Here is a 12,947-nt window from a genome sequence, read left to right on the forward strand (position 1 = left end):
GTTGAGCAACTCCAAAGCGTCAAAGTGGACCATTAAACTCTAATTAGTGTTCCTAGAAGTCTATGTTTCTTGTTTAGCTTTCGTACAACAGTTTGTTAGGTAAAGATGCCAATAGACCAAGTTATGTTCAAAATTGTACAAAACGTGAAAAACTTGTCCATCCATAGAATTAAGCATTCCCAAAGCATCAAAGTGGACGGTTGTACTCTATTTATTGTTCTTATAAGTCTAACTTCCTAGTTTAGCTTTCGTACAATGTTTCGTTAGGTAAAGATGCCAATGGACCAAGTTATGTTTGAAATTGCACAAAACGTGAAAAGCTCATCTATGGAGAGAGTTGAGCAACTCCAAAGCGTCAAAGTGGACCATTAAAGTCTATTTAGTGTTCCTAGAAGTCTATGTTGCTAATTTAGCTTTCGTACAATGTTTCGTTAGGTAAAGATGCCAATAGACTAAGTTATGCTCGAAATTGCACAAAACGTGAAAAACTTGTCCATCCACAGAATTCAGCATTCCCAAAGCATGAAAGTGGACGATTGTACTCTATTTCATGTTCTTAGAAGGTTAACTTGCTAGTTTAGCTTTCGTACAACGTTTCGTTAGGTAAAGATGCCAACAGACCAAGTAATGTTTGAAATTGCACAAAACGTGAAAAGCTCGTCCATGGAGAGAGTTGAGCAACATCAAAGCGTCAAAGTGGACCATTAAACTCTATTTAGTGTTCCTAGAAGTCTACGTTGCTAGTTTAGCTTTTGTATAAGGTTTCGTTAGGTAAAGATGCCAATAGACCAAGTTATGTTTGAAATTGCACAAAACGTGAAAAGCTCGTCCATGGAGAGAGTTGAGCAACTCCAAAGCGTCAAAGTGGACCATTAAACTCTATTCAGTGTTCTTAGAAGTCTAAGTTGCTTGTTTAGCTTTCGTACAACGTTTCGTTCGGTAAAGATGCCATTGGACCAAGTTATGTTTGAAATTGCACAAAATGTGAAAAACTTGTCCACGGACAGAATTGAGCAATCCCAAAGCATCAAAGTGGACGGTTGTACTCTATTTAATGTTCTTATTAGTCTAAGTTGCTAGTTTAGCTTTCGTACAATGTTCCGTTATGTAAAGATGCCAATGGACCAAGTTATGTTTGACATTGCACAAAACGTGAAAAGCTCGTCTATGGAGAGAGTTGAGCAACTCCAAAGCGTCAAAATGGACCATTAAACTCTATTTAGTGTTCCTAGAAGTCTAATCTGCTAGTTTAGCTTTCGTACAACGTTTCGTTAGGTAAAGATGCCACTAGACCAAGTTATGTTTGAAATTGCACAGAACGTGAAAAGCTCGTCTATGGAGAGAGCTTTGCAACTCCAAAGCATCAAGGTTGACCATTGAACTCTATTTAGTGTTCCTAAAAGTCTAAGTTGCTAGTTTCACTTTCGTACAACGTTTCGTTAGGTAAAGATGCCAATAGACCAAGTTATGTTCGAAATTGCACAAAATGTGAAAAACTTGTCTATGGACAGAATTGTGCAATCCCAAAGCATCAAAGTGGACGGGTGTTCTCTATTTAATGTTCTTCTAAGTCTAACTAGGTAGTTTAGCTTTCGTACAATGTTTCGTTATGTAAAGATGCCAATGGACCAAGTTATGTTTGAAATTGCACAAAACGTGAAAAGCTCGTCTACGGAGAGAGTCGAGCAACTCCAAAGCGTTAAAGTGGACCATTAAACTCTATTTAGTGTTCCTAGAAGTCTAAGTTGCTAGTTTAGCTTTCGTACAACATTTCATTAGGTAAAGATGCCAATAGACCAAGTTATTTTTTAAATTGCGCAAAATGTGACAAGCTCGTCTATGGAGAGAGTTGAAGAACTCCAATGCGTCAAAGTGGACCATTGAACTCTATTTAGTGTTCCTAGAAGTCTAAGTTGCTAGTTTAGCTTTCGTACAACGTTTCGTTACGCAAAGATGCCAATAGACCAAGTTATGTTCGAAATTGCGCAAAACATGAAAAACATGTCCATGCACCGAATTAAGCATTCCCAAAGCATCAAAGTGGACGGTTGTACCCTGTTTCATGTTCTTAGAAGGTTAACTTGCAAGTTTAGCTTTTGTACAACGTTTTGTTAGGCAAAGATGCCAATAGACCAAGTTATGTTAGAAATTGCACAAAACATGAAAAACTTGTCCATGCACAGAATTAAGCATTCCCAAAGCATCAATGTGGATGGTTGTACTCTATTTAATGTTCTTAGAAGGTTAAGTTGCTAGTTTAGCTTTCGTACAACGGTTCGTTAGGTAAGTAAAGATGCCAATAGACCAAGTTATGTTTGAAATTGCACAAAATGTGAAAAGCTCGTCTATGGAGAGAGTTGAGCAGCTCCAAAGTGTCAAAGTGGACCATTAAACTCTATTTAGTGTTCTTAGAAGTCTAAGTTGCTTGTTTAGCTTTCGTACAACGTTTCGTTAGGTAAAGATGCCATTGGACCAAGTTATGTTCGAAATTGCACAAAATGTGGAAAACTTGTCTACGGACAGAATTGAGCAATCCCAAAGCATCAAAGTGGACGGTTGTACTCTATTTAATGTTCTTATTAGTCTAAGTTGCTAGTTGATCTTTCGTACAGTGTTCCGTTATGTAAAGATTCCAATGGACCAAGTTATGTTTGAAATTGCACAAAACGTGAAAAGCTCGTCCGTGGAGAGAGTTGAGCAACTCCAAAGCGGCAAAATGGACCATTAAACTCTATTTAGTGTTCCTAGAAGTCTAATTTGCTAGTTTAGTTTTCGTACAACGTTTCGTTAGGTAAACATGCCAATAGACCAAGTTATGTTTGAAATTGCACAAAACGTGAAAAACTTATCCATGCACAAAATTGAGCATTCCCAAAGCATCAAAGTAGACGGTTGTACTCTGTTCCATGTTCTTAGAAGGTTAACTTGCAAGTTTAGCTTTTGTACAACGTTTCGTTAGGTAAAGATGCCAATAGACCAAGTTATGTTTGAAATTGGACAAAACGTGAAAAGCTCGTCCATGCACAGAATTGAGCATTCCCAAAGCATCAAAGGGGACGGTTGTACTCTATTTAATGTTCTTAGAAGGTTTACTTGCTAGTTCAGCTTTCATACAACAACGTTTCGTTCGGTAATGATGCCAATAGACCAAGTTATGTTTGAAATTGCACAAAACGTGAAAAGCTCGTCTATGGAGAGAGTTGAGCAACTCCAAAGCGTCAAAGTGGACCATTGAACTCTAGTTAGTGTTCCTAGAAGTCTAAGTTGCTAGTTTAGCTTTCGTACAAGGTTTCGTTAGGTAAAGATGCCAATAGACCAAGCTATGTTTGAAATTGCACAAAACGTGAAAAGCTCGTCTATGGAGATAGTTGAGCAACTCCAAAGCATCAAAGTGGACCATTAAACTCTATTTAGTGTTCCTAGAAGTCTAAGTTGCTAGTTTCGCTTTCGTAGAACGTTTCTTCAGGTAAAGATGCCAATAGACCAAGTTATGTTCGAAATTGCACAAAATGCGAAAACCTTGTCTATGGACAGAATTGAGTAATCCCAAAGCATCAAAGTGGACGGTTGTACTATATTTAATGTTCTTATAAGTCTAACTTGCTAGTTTAGCTTTCGTTCAATGTTTCGTTATGTAAAGATGCCAACGGACCAAGTTATGTTTGAAATTGCACAAAACGTGAAAAGCTTGTCTATGGAGAGAGTTGAGCAACTCCAAAGCGTCAAAGTGGACCATTAAACTCTTTTTAGTGCTCCTAGAAATCTAAGTTGCTAGTTTAGCTTTCGTACAACGTTTTGTTAGGTAAAGATGCCAATAGACCATGTTATGTTTGAAATTGCACAAAACGTGAAAAACTTGTCCATGCACAGAATTGAGCATTCCCAAAGCATCAAAGTGGACGTTTGTACTCTATTTAATGTTCTTAGAAGTTTAACTTGCCAGTTTAGCTTTCGTACAACGTTTCGTTAGGTAAAGATGCCAACGGACCAAGTTATGTTTGAAATTGCACTAAACGTGAAAAGCTCGTCTATGGAGAGAGTTGAGCAACTCCGAAGCGTCAAAGTAGACCATTAAACTCCATTTAGTCGTCCTAGAAGTCTAAGTTGCTAGTTTAGCTTTCGTACAAGGTTTCGTTAGGTAAAGATGCCAATAGACCAAGTTACGTTTGAAATTACACAAAACGTGAACAGCTCGTCTATGGAGAGAGTTGAGCAACTCCAAAGCGTCAAAGTGGACCATTAAACTCTATTTAGTGTTCCTAGAAGTCTAAGTTGCTAGTTTAGCTTTCGTACAAGGTTTCGTTTGGTAAAGATGCTAATAGACCAAGTTCTGTTTGAAATTGCACAAAACGTGAAAAGCTCGTTTATGGAGAGAGTTGAGCAACTCCAAAGCATCAAAGTGGACCATTAAACTCTATTTAGTGTTCCTAGAAGTTTAAGTTGCTAGTTTAGCTTTCGTACAACGTTTCGTTAGGTAAAGATGTCAAAAGACCAAGTTATGTTCGAAATTGCACAAAATGTGAAAAACTTGTCGATGGATAGAATTGAGCAATCCCAAAGCATCAAAGTGGACGGTTGTACTCTATTTATTGTTCTTATGAGTCTAACTTGCTAGTTTAGCTTTCGTACAATGTTTCGTTATGTAAAGATGCCAATGGACCAAGTTATGTTTGAAATTTCACAAAACGTGAAAGGCTCGTCTATGGAGAGAGTTGAGCAACTCCAAAGCGTCAAAGTAGACCTTTAAACTCTTTTTAGTGCTCCTAGAAATCTAAGTTGGTAGTGTAGCTTTCGTACAACATTTCGTTAGGTAAAGATGCCAATAGACCAAGTTATGTTCGAAATTGCACAAAACGTGAAAAACTTGTTCATGCACAGAATTGAGCATTCCCAAAGCATCAAACTGGACGGTTGTACTCTATTTAATGTTCTTAGAAGGTTAACTTGCAAGTTTAGCTTTCGTACAACGTTTCGTTAGCTAAAGATGCCAATAGACCAAGTTACGTTTGAAATTGCACTAAACGTGAAAAGCTCGTCTATGGAGAGAGTTGAGCAACTCCGAAGCGTCAAAGTGGACCATTAAACTCTATTTGGTGGTCCTAGAAGTCTAAGTTGCTAGTTTAGCTTTCGTACAAGGTTTCGTTAGGTAAAGATGCCAATAGACCAAGTTTTGTTTGAAATTGCACAAAACGTGAAAAGCTCGTCTATGGAGAGAGTTGAGAAAATCCAAAGCGTCAAAGTGAACCATTAAACTCTATTTAGTGTTCCTAGAAGTCTAAGTTGCTAGTTTAGCTTTCGTACAACGTGTCGTTAGGTAAAGATGCCAATAGACCAAGCTATGTTCAAAATTGAACAAAATGTGAGAAACTTGTCTATTGACAGAATTGAGTAATCCCAAAGCATCAAAGTGGACGGTTGTACTCTATTTAATGTTCTTATAAGTCTAACTTGCTAGTTTAGCTTTCCTACAATGTTTCGTTATGTAAAGATGCCAACGGACCAAGTTATGTTTGAAATTGCACAAAACGTGAAAAGCTTGTCTATGGAGAGAGTTGAGCAACTCCAAAGCGTGAAAGTGGACCATGAAACTCTATTTAGTGTTCCTGGAAGTCTAAGTTGCTATTTTAGTTTTCGTACAACGTTTCGTTAGGTAAAGATGCCAATAGACCAAGTTATGTTCGAAATTGCACAAACCGTGAAAAGCTTGTCTATGCACAGAATTGAGCATTCCCAAAGCATCAAAGTGGACGGTTGTACTCTATTTAATGTTCTTAGAAGGTTAACTTGCTAGTTTATCTTTCGTACATCGTTTCGTTAGCTAATGATGCCAATAGACCAAGTTATGTTTGAAATTGCACAAAACGTGAAAAGCTAGTCTATGGAGAGAGTTGAGCAACTCCAAAGCGTCAAAGTGGACCATTAAACTCTATTTAGTGTTCCTAGAAGTCTAATCTGCTAGTTTAGCTTTCATACAACGTTTCGTTAGGTAAAGATGCCAATAGACCAAGTTATGTTCGAAATTGCACAAACCGTGAAAAGCTTGTCTATGCACAGAATTGAGCATTCCCAAAGCATAAAAGTGGACGGTTGTACTCTATTTAATGTTCTTAGAAGGTTAACTTGCTAGTTTATCTTTCGTACATCGTTTCGTTAGCTAATGATGCCAATAGACCAAGTTATGTTTGAAATTGCACAAAACGTGAAAAGCTAGTCTATGGAGAGAGTTGAGCAACTCCAAAGCGTCAAAGTGGACCATTAAACTCTATTTAGTGTTCCTAGAAGTCTAAGTTGCTAGTTTAGCTTTCGTCCAAGGTTTCGTTAGGTAAAGATGCCAATAGACCAAGTTATGTTTGAAATTGCACAAAACGTGAAAAGCTCGTCTGTGGAGAGAGTTGAGCAACTCCAAAGCGTCAAAGTGGACCATTACACTCTATTTAGTGTTCCTATAAGTCTAAGTTGCTAGTTTAGCTTTCGTAAAGCATTTTGTTAGGTAAAGATGCCAATAGACCAAGTTTTGTTCGAAATTGCACAAAATGTGAAAAAGTTGTCTATGGACAGAATTGAGCAATCCCAAAGCATCAAAGTCGACGGTTGTACTCTATTTAATGTTCTTATATTTCTAACTTGCTAGTTTAGCTTTCGTACAATGTTTCGTTATGTAAAGATGCCAATGGACCAAGTTATGTTTGAAATTGAACAAAACGTGAAAAGCTCGTCAATGGAGAGAGTTGAGCAACTCCAAAGCGTCAAAGTGGACCATTAAACTCTATTGAGCGTTCCTAGAAGTCTAAGTTGATAGTTTAGCTTTCGTACAACGTTTCATTCGGTAAAGATGCCAATAGACCAAGTTATGTTCAAAATTGCACAAAACGTGAAAAACTTGTCCATGCGTAGAATTGAGCATTCCCAAAGCATCAAAGTGGACGGTTGTACTCTATTTAATGTTCTTAGAAGGTTAAATTGCTAGTTTAGCTTTCGTACAACGTTTCATTAGCTAAAGATGCCAATAGACCAAGTTATGTTTGAAATTGCACAAAACGTGACAAGCTCGTCTATGGAGAGAGTTGAGCAACTCCAAAGCGTCAAAGTGGACCATTAAACTATATTTAGTGTTCCTGGAAGTATAACTTGCTATTTTAGCTTTCGTACAAGGTTTCGTTTGGTAAAGATGCTAATAGACCAAGTTCTGTTTGAAAATGCACAAAAGGTGCAAAGCTCGTCTATGGAGAGAGTTGAGCAACTCCAAAGCATCAAAGTGGACCATTAAACTCTATTTAGCGTTCCTAGAAGTTTAACTTGCTAGTTTAGCTTTCGTACAACGTTTCGTTAGGTAAAGATGCCAATAGACCAAGTTATGTTCGAAATTGCACAAAATGTGAAAAACTTGTCTATGGACAGAATTGAGCAATCCCAAAGCATCAAAGTGGACGGTTGTACTCTATTTATTGTTCTTATGAGTCTAACTTGCTAGTTTAGCTTTCGTACAATGTTTAGTTGGGTAAAGATGCCAATGGACCAAGTTATGTTTGAAATTGCACAAAACGTGAAAGGCTCATCTATGGAGAGAGTTGAGCAACTCCAAAGCGTCACAGTGGACCATTAAACTCTTTTTAGTGCTCCTAGAAATCTAAGTTGCTAGTTTAGCTTTCGTACAGGGTTTCGTTAGGTAAAGATGCCAATAGACCAATTTATGTTTGAAATTGCACAAAACGTGAAAAGCTCGTCTATGGAGAGAGTTGAGCAACTCCAAAGCGTGAAAGTGGACCACTAAACTCTATTTAGTGTTCCTAGAAGTCTAAGTTGCTAGTTTAGCTTTCGTACAACGTTTCGTTGGGTAAAGAGGCCAATAGACCAAGTTATGTTCGAAATTCCACAAAATGTGGAAAACTTGTGTATCGACAGAATTGAGCATTCCCAAAGCATCAAAGTGGATGGTTGTACTCTATTTAAGGTTCTGAGAAGGTTAACTTGCCAGCTTAGCTTTCGTACAACGTTTCGTTAGGTAAAGATGCCAATAGACCAAGTTATGTTCGAAATTGCACAAAAGGTAAAAAAACTTGTCCATGCACAGAATTCAGCATTCCCAAAGCATCAAAGTGGACGATTGTACTCTATTTAGTGTTCCTAGAAGTCTAAGTTGCTAGTTTAGCTTTCGTACAAGGTTTCGTTAGGTAAAGATGCCAATAGACCAAGTTATGTTTGAAATTGCACAAAACGTGAAAAGCTCGTCTATGGAGAGAGTTGAGAAACTCCAAAGCGTAAAAGTGGACCATGAAACTCTATTTAGTGTTCCTAGAAGTCTAAGTTGCTAGTTTCGCTTTCGTACAACGTTTTGTGAGGTAAAGATGCCAATAGACCAAGTGATGTTCGCAATTGCACAAAATGTGAAAAATTTGTCTATGGACAGAATTGAGCAATCCCAAAGCATCAAAGTGGACGGTTCTACTCTATTTAATGCTCTTATAAGTCTAAATTTCTAGTTTAGCTTTCGTACAATGTTTCGTTATGTAAAGATGCCAATGGACCAAGTTATGTTCGAAATTGCACAAAACGTGAAAAGCTCATCTATGGAGAGAGTTGAGCAACTCCAAAGCGTGAAAGTGGACTATTAAACTCTATTTAGTGTTCCTAGAAGTCTAAGTTGCTAGTTTAGCTTTCGTACAATGTTTCGTTAGATAAAGATGCCGATAGACCAAGTTATGTTCGAAATTGCACAAAACGTGAAAAACTTGTCCATGCACAGAATTGAGCATTCCAAAAGCATCAAAGTGGACGGTTGTACTCTATTTCATGTTCTTAGAAGGTTAACTTGCTAGTTTAGCTTTCTTACAACGTTTCGCTAGGTAAAGATGCCAATAGACCAAGTTATGTTCGAAATTGCACAAAATGTGAAAAACTTGTCTACGGACAGAATTGAGCAATCCCAAAGCATCAAAGTGTACGGTTGTACTCTATTTAATGTTCTTATAAGTCTAAGTTGCTAGTTTAGCTTTCGTACAATGTTTCATTATCTAAAGATGCCAATGGACCAACTTATGTTTGAAATTGCATAAAACGTGAAAAGCTCGTCTATGGAGAGAGTTGAGCAAGTCCAAAGCGTCAAAATTGACCATTAAACTCTATTTAGTGTTCCTACAAGTCTAAGTTGCTAGTTTAGCTTTCGTACAAGGTTTCGTTGGGTAAAGATGCCAATAGACCAAGTTATGTTCGAAATTGCACAAATCGTGAAAAGCTCGTCTCTGGAGAGAGTTGAGCAACTCCAAAGCGTCAAAGTGGACCATTAAACTATATTTAGTGTTCTTAGAAGTCTAATTTGCTAGTTTAGCTTTCGTACAACGTTTCGTTAGGTAAAGATGCCGATAGACCAAGTTATGTTCGAAATTGCATAAAACGTGAATAACCTGTCTACGGACAGAAATGAGCAATCCCAAAGCATCAAAGTGGACGGTTGTACTCCATTTAATGTTCTTATTAGTCTAACTTGCTAGTTTAGCTTTCGTACAATGTTTCGTTATGTAAAGATGCCAATGGACCGAGTGATGTTTGAAATTGCACAAAACGTGAAAAGCTCATCTATGGAGAGAGTTGAGCAACTCCAAAGCGTCAAAGTGGACCATTAAACTCTAATTAGTGTTCCTAGAAGTCTATGTTTCTAGTTTAGCTTTCGTACAACAGTTCGTTAGGTAAAGATGCCAATAGACCAAGTTATGTTCAAAATTGCACAAAACGTGAAAAACTTGTCCATCCACAGAATTAAGCATTCCCAAAGCATCAAAGTGGACGGTTGTACTCTATTTAATGTTCTTATAAGTCTAACTTGCTAGTTTAGCTTTCGTACAATGTTTCGTTAGGTAAAGATGCCAATGGACCAAGTTATGTTTGAAATTGCACAAAACGTGAAAAACTCATCTATGGAGAGAGTTGAGCAACTCCAAAGCGTCAAAGTGGACCATTAAAGTCTATTTAGTGTTCCTAGAAGTCTATGTTGCTAATTTAGCTTTCGTACAATGTTTCGTTAGGTAAAGATGCCAATAGACTAAGTTATGTTCGAAATTGCACAAAACGTGAAAAACTTGTCCATCCACAGAATTCAGCATTCCCAAAGCATCAAAGTGGACGATTGTACTCTATTTCATGTTCTTAGAAGGTTAACTTGCTAGTTTAGCTTTCGTACAACGTTTCGTTAGGTAAAGATGCCAACAGACCAAGTAATGTTTGAAATTGCACAAAACGTGAAAAGCTCGTCCATGGAGAGAGTTGAGCAACATCAAAGCGTCAAAGTGGACCATTAAACTCTATTTAGTGTTCCTAGAAGTCTACGTTGCTAGTTTAGCTTTTGTACAAGGTTTCGTTAGGTAAAGATGCCAATAGACCAAGTTATGTTTGAAATTGCACAAAACGTGAAAAGCTCGTCTATGGAGAGAGTTGAGCAACTCCAAAGAGTCAAAGTGGACCATTAAACTCTATTCAGTGTTCTTAGAAGTCTAAGTTGCTTGTTTAGCTTTTGTACAACGTTTCGTTCGGTAAAGATGCCATTGGACCAAGTTATGCTCGAAATTGCACAAAATGTGAAAAACTTGTCTACGGACAGAATTGAGCAATCCCAAAGCATCAAAGTGGACGGTTGTACTCTATTTAATGTTCTTATTAGTCTAAGTTGCTAGTTTAGCTTTCGTACAATCTTCCGTTATGTAAAGATGCCAATGGACCAAGTTATGTTTGACATTGCACAAAACGTGAAAAGCTCGTCTATGGAGAGAGTTGAGCAACTCCAAAGCGTCAAAATGGACCATTAAACTCTATTTAGTGTTCCTAGAAGTCTAATCTGCTAGTTTAGCTTTCGTACAACGTTTCGTTAGGTAAAGATGCCAATAGACCAACTTATGTTTGAAATTGCACAAAACGTGAAAAACTTGTCCATGCACAGAATTGAGCATTCCCAAAGCATTAAAGTGGACGGTTGTACTCTATTTCATGTTCCTAGAAGGTTAACTTGCTAGTTTAGCTTTCGTACAACGTTTCGTTAGGTAAAGATGCCACTAGACCAAGTTATGTTCGAAATTGCACAAAATGTGAAAAACTTGTCTACGGACAGAATTGAGCAATCCCAAAGCATCAAAGTGGACGGTTGTACTCTATTTAATGTTCTTATTAGTCTAAGTTGCTAGTTTAGCTTTCGTACAATGTTCCGTTATGTAAAGATGCCAATAGACCAAGTTATGTTTGACATTGCACAAAACGTGAAAAGCTCGTCTATGGAGAGAGTTTTGCAACTCCAAAGCATCAAGGTTGACCATTGAACTCTATTTAGTGTTCCTAGAAGTCTAAGTTGCTAGTTTCACTTTCGTACAACGTTTCGTTAGGTAAAGATGCCAATAGACCAAGTTATGTTTGAAATTGCACAAAATGTGAAAAACTTGTCTATGGACAGAATTGTGCAATCCCAAAGGATCAAAGTGGACGGTTGTTCTCTATTTAATGTTCTTCTAAGTCTAACTAGGTAGTTTAGCTTTCGTACAATGTTTCGTTATGTAAAGATGCCAATGGACCAAGTTATGTTTGAAATTGCACAAAACGTGAAAAGCTCGTCGACGGAGAGAGTCGAGCAACTCCAAAGTGTCAAAGTGGACCATTAAACTCTATTTAGTGTTCCTAGAAGTCTAAGTTGCTAGTTTAGCTTTCGTACAATGTTTCGTTAGATAAAGATGCCAATAGACCAAGTTATGTTCGAAATTGCACAAAACGTGAAAAACTTATCCATGCACAGAATTGAGCATTCCCAAAGCATCAAAGTGGACGGTTGTACTCTATTTCATGTTCCTAGAAGGTTAACTTGCTAGTTTAGCTTTCTTACAACGTTTCGCTAGGTAAAGATGCCAATAGACCAAGTTATGTTCGAAATTGCACAAAATGTGAAAAACTTGTCTACGGACAGAATTGAGCAATCCCAAAGCATCAAAGTGTACGGTTGTACTCTATTTAATGTTCTTATAAGTCTAAGTTGCTAGTTTAGCTTTCGTACAATGTTTCGTTATGCAAAGATGCCAATGGACCAAGTTATGTTTGCAATTGCACAAAACGTGAAAAGCTCGTCTATGGAGAGAGTTGAGCAACTCCAAAGCGTCAAAGTGGGCCATTAAACTCTATTTCGTGTTCCTAGAAGTCTAAGCTCCTAGTTTAGCTTTCGTACAACGTTTCGTTAGGTAAAGATGCCAATAGACCAAGTTATGTTTGAAATTGCACAAAACGTGAAAAACTTGTCCATGCACAGAATTGAGCATTCCCAAGGCATCAAAGTGGACGGTTGTACTCTATTGAATGTTCTTAGAAGGATAACTTGCTAGTTTAGCTTTCGTACAACGTTTCGTTGGCTAAAGATTCCAATAGACCAACTTATGTTTGAAATTGCATAAAACGTGAAAAGCTCGTCTATGGAGAGAGTTGAGCAACTCCAAAGCGTCAAAATTGACCATTAAACTCTATTTAGTGTTCCTACAAGTCTAAGTTGCTAGTTTAGCTTTCGTACAAGGTTTCGTTGGGTAAAGATGCCAATAGACCAAGTTATGTTCGAAATTGCACAAATCGTGAAAAGCTCGTCTCTGGAGAGAGTTTAGCAACTCCAAAGCGTCAAAGTGGACCATTAAACTCTATTTAGTGTTCTTAGAAGTCTAAGTTGCTAGTTTAGCTTTCGTACAACGTTTCGTTAGGTAAAGATGCCGATAGACCAAGTTATGTTCGAAATTGCACAAAACGTGAAAAACTTGTCTACGGACAGAATGAGCAATCCCAAAGCATCAAAGTGGACGGTTGTACTCCATTTAATGTTCTTATTAGTCTAACTTGCTAGTTTAGCTTTCGTACAATGTTTCGTTATGTAAAGATGCCAATGGACCGAGTGATGTTTGAAATTGCACAAAACGTGAAAAGCTCATCTATGGAGAGAGTTG

The sequence above is a fragment of the Tripterygium wilfordii genome, chromosome 19 (assembly GCF_013401445.1).
Source record: "Tripterygium wilfordii isolate XIE 37 chromosome 19, ASM1340144v1, whole genome shotgun sequence".
NCBI classification, from domain to species: Eukaryota; Viridiplantae; Streptophyta; class Magnoliopsida; order Celastrales; family Celastraceae; genus Tripterygium; species Tripterygium wilfordii.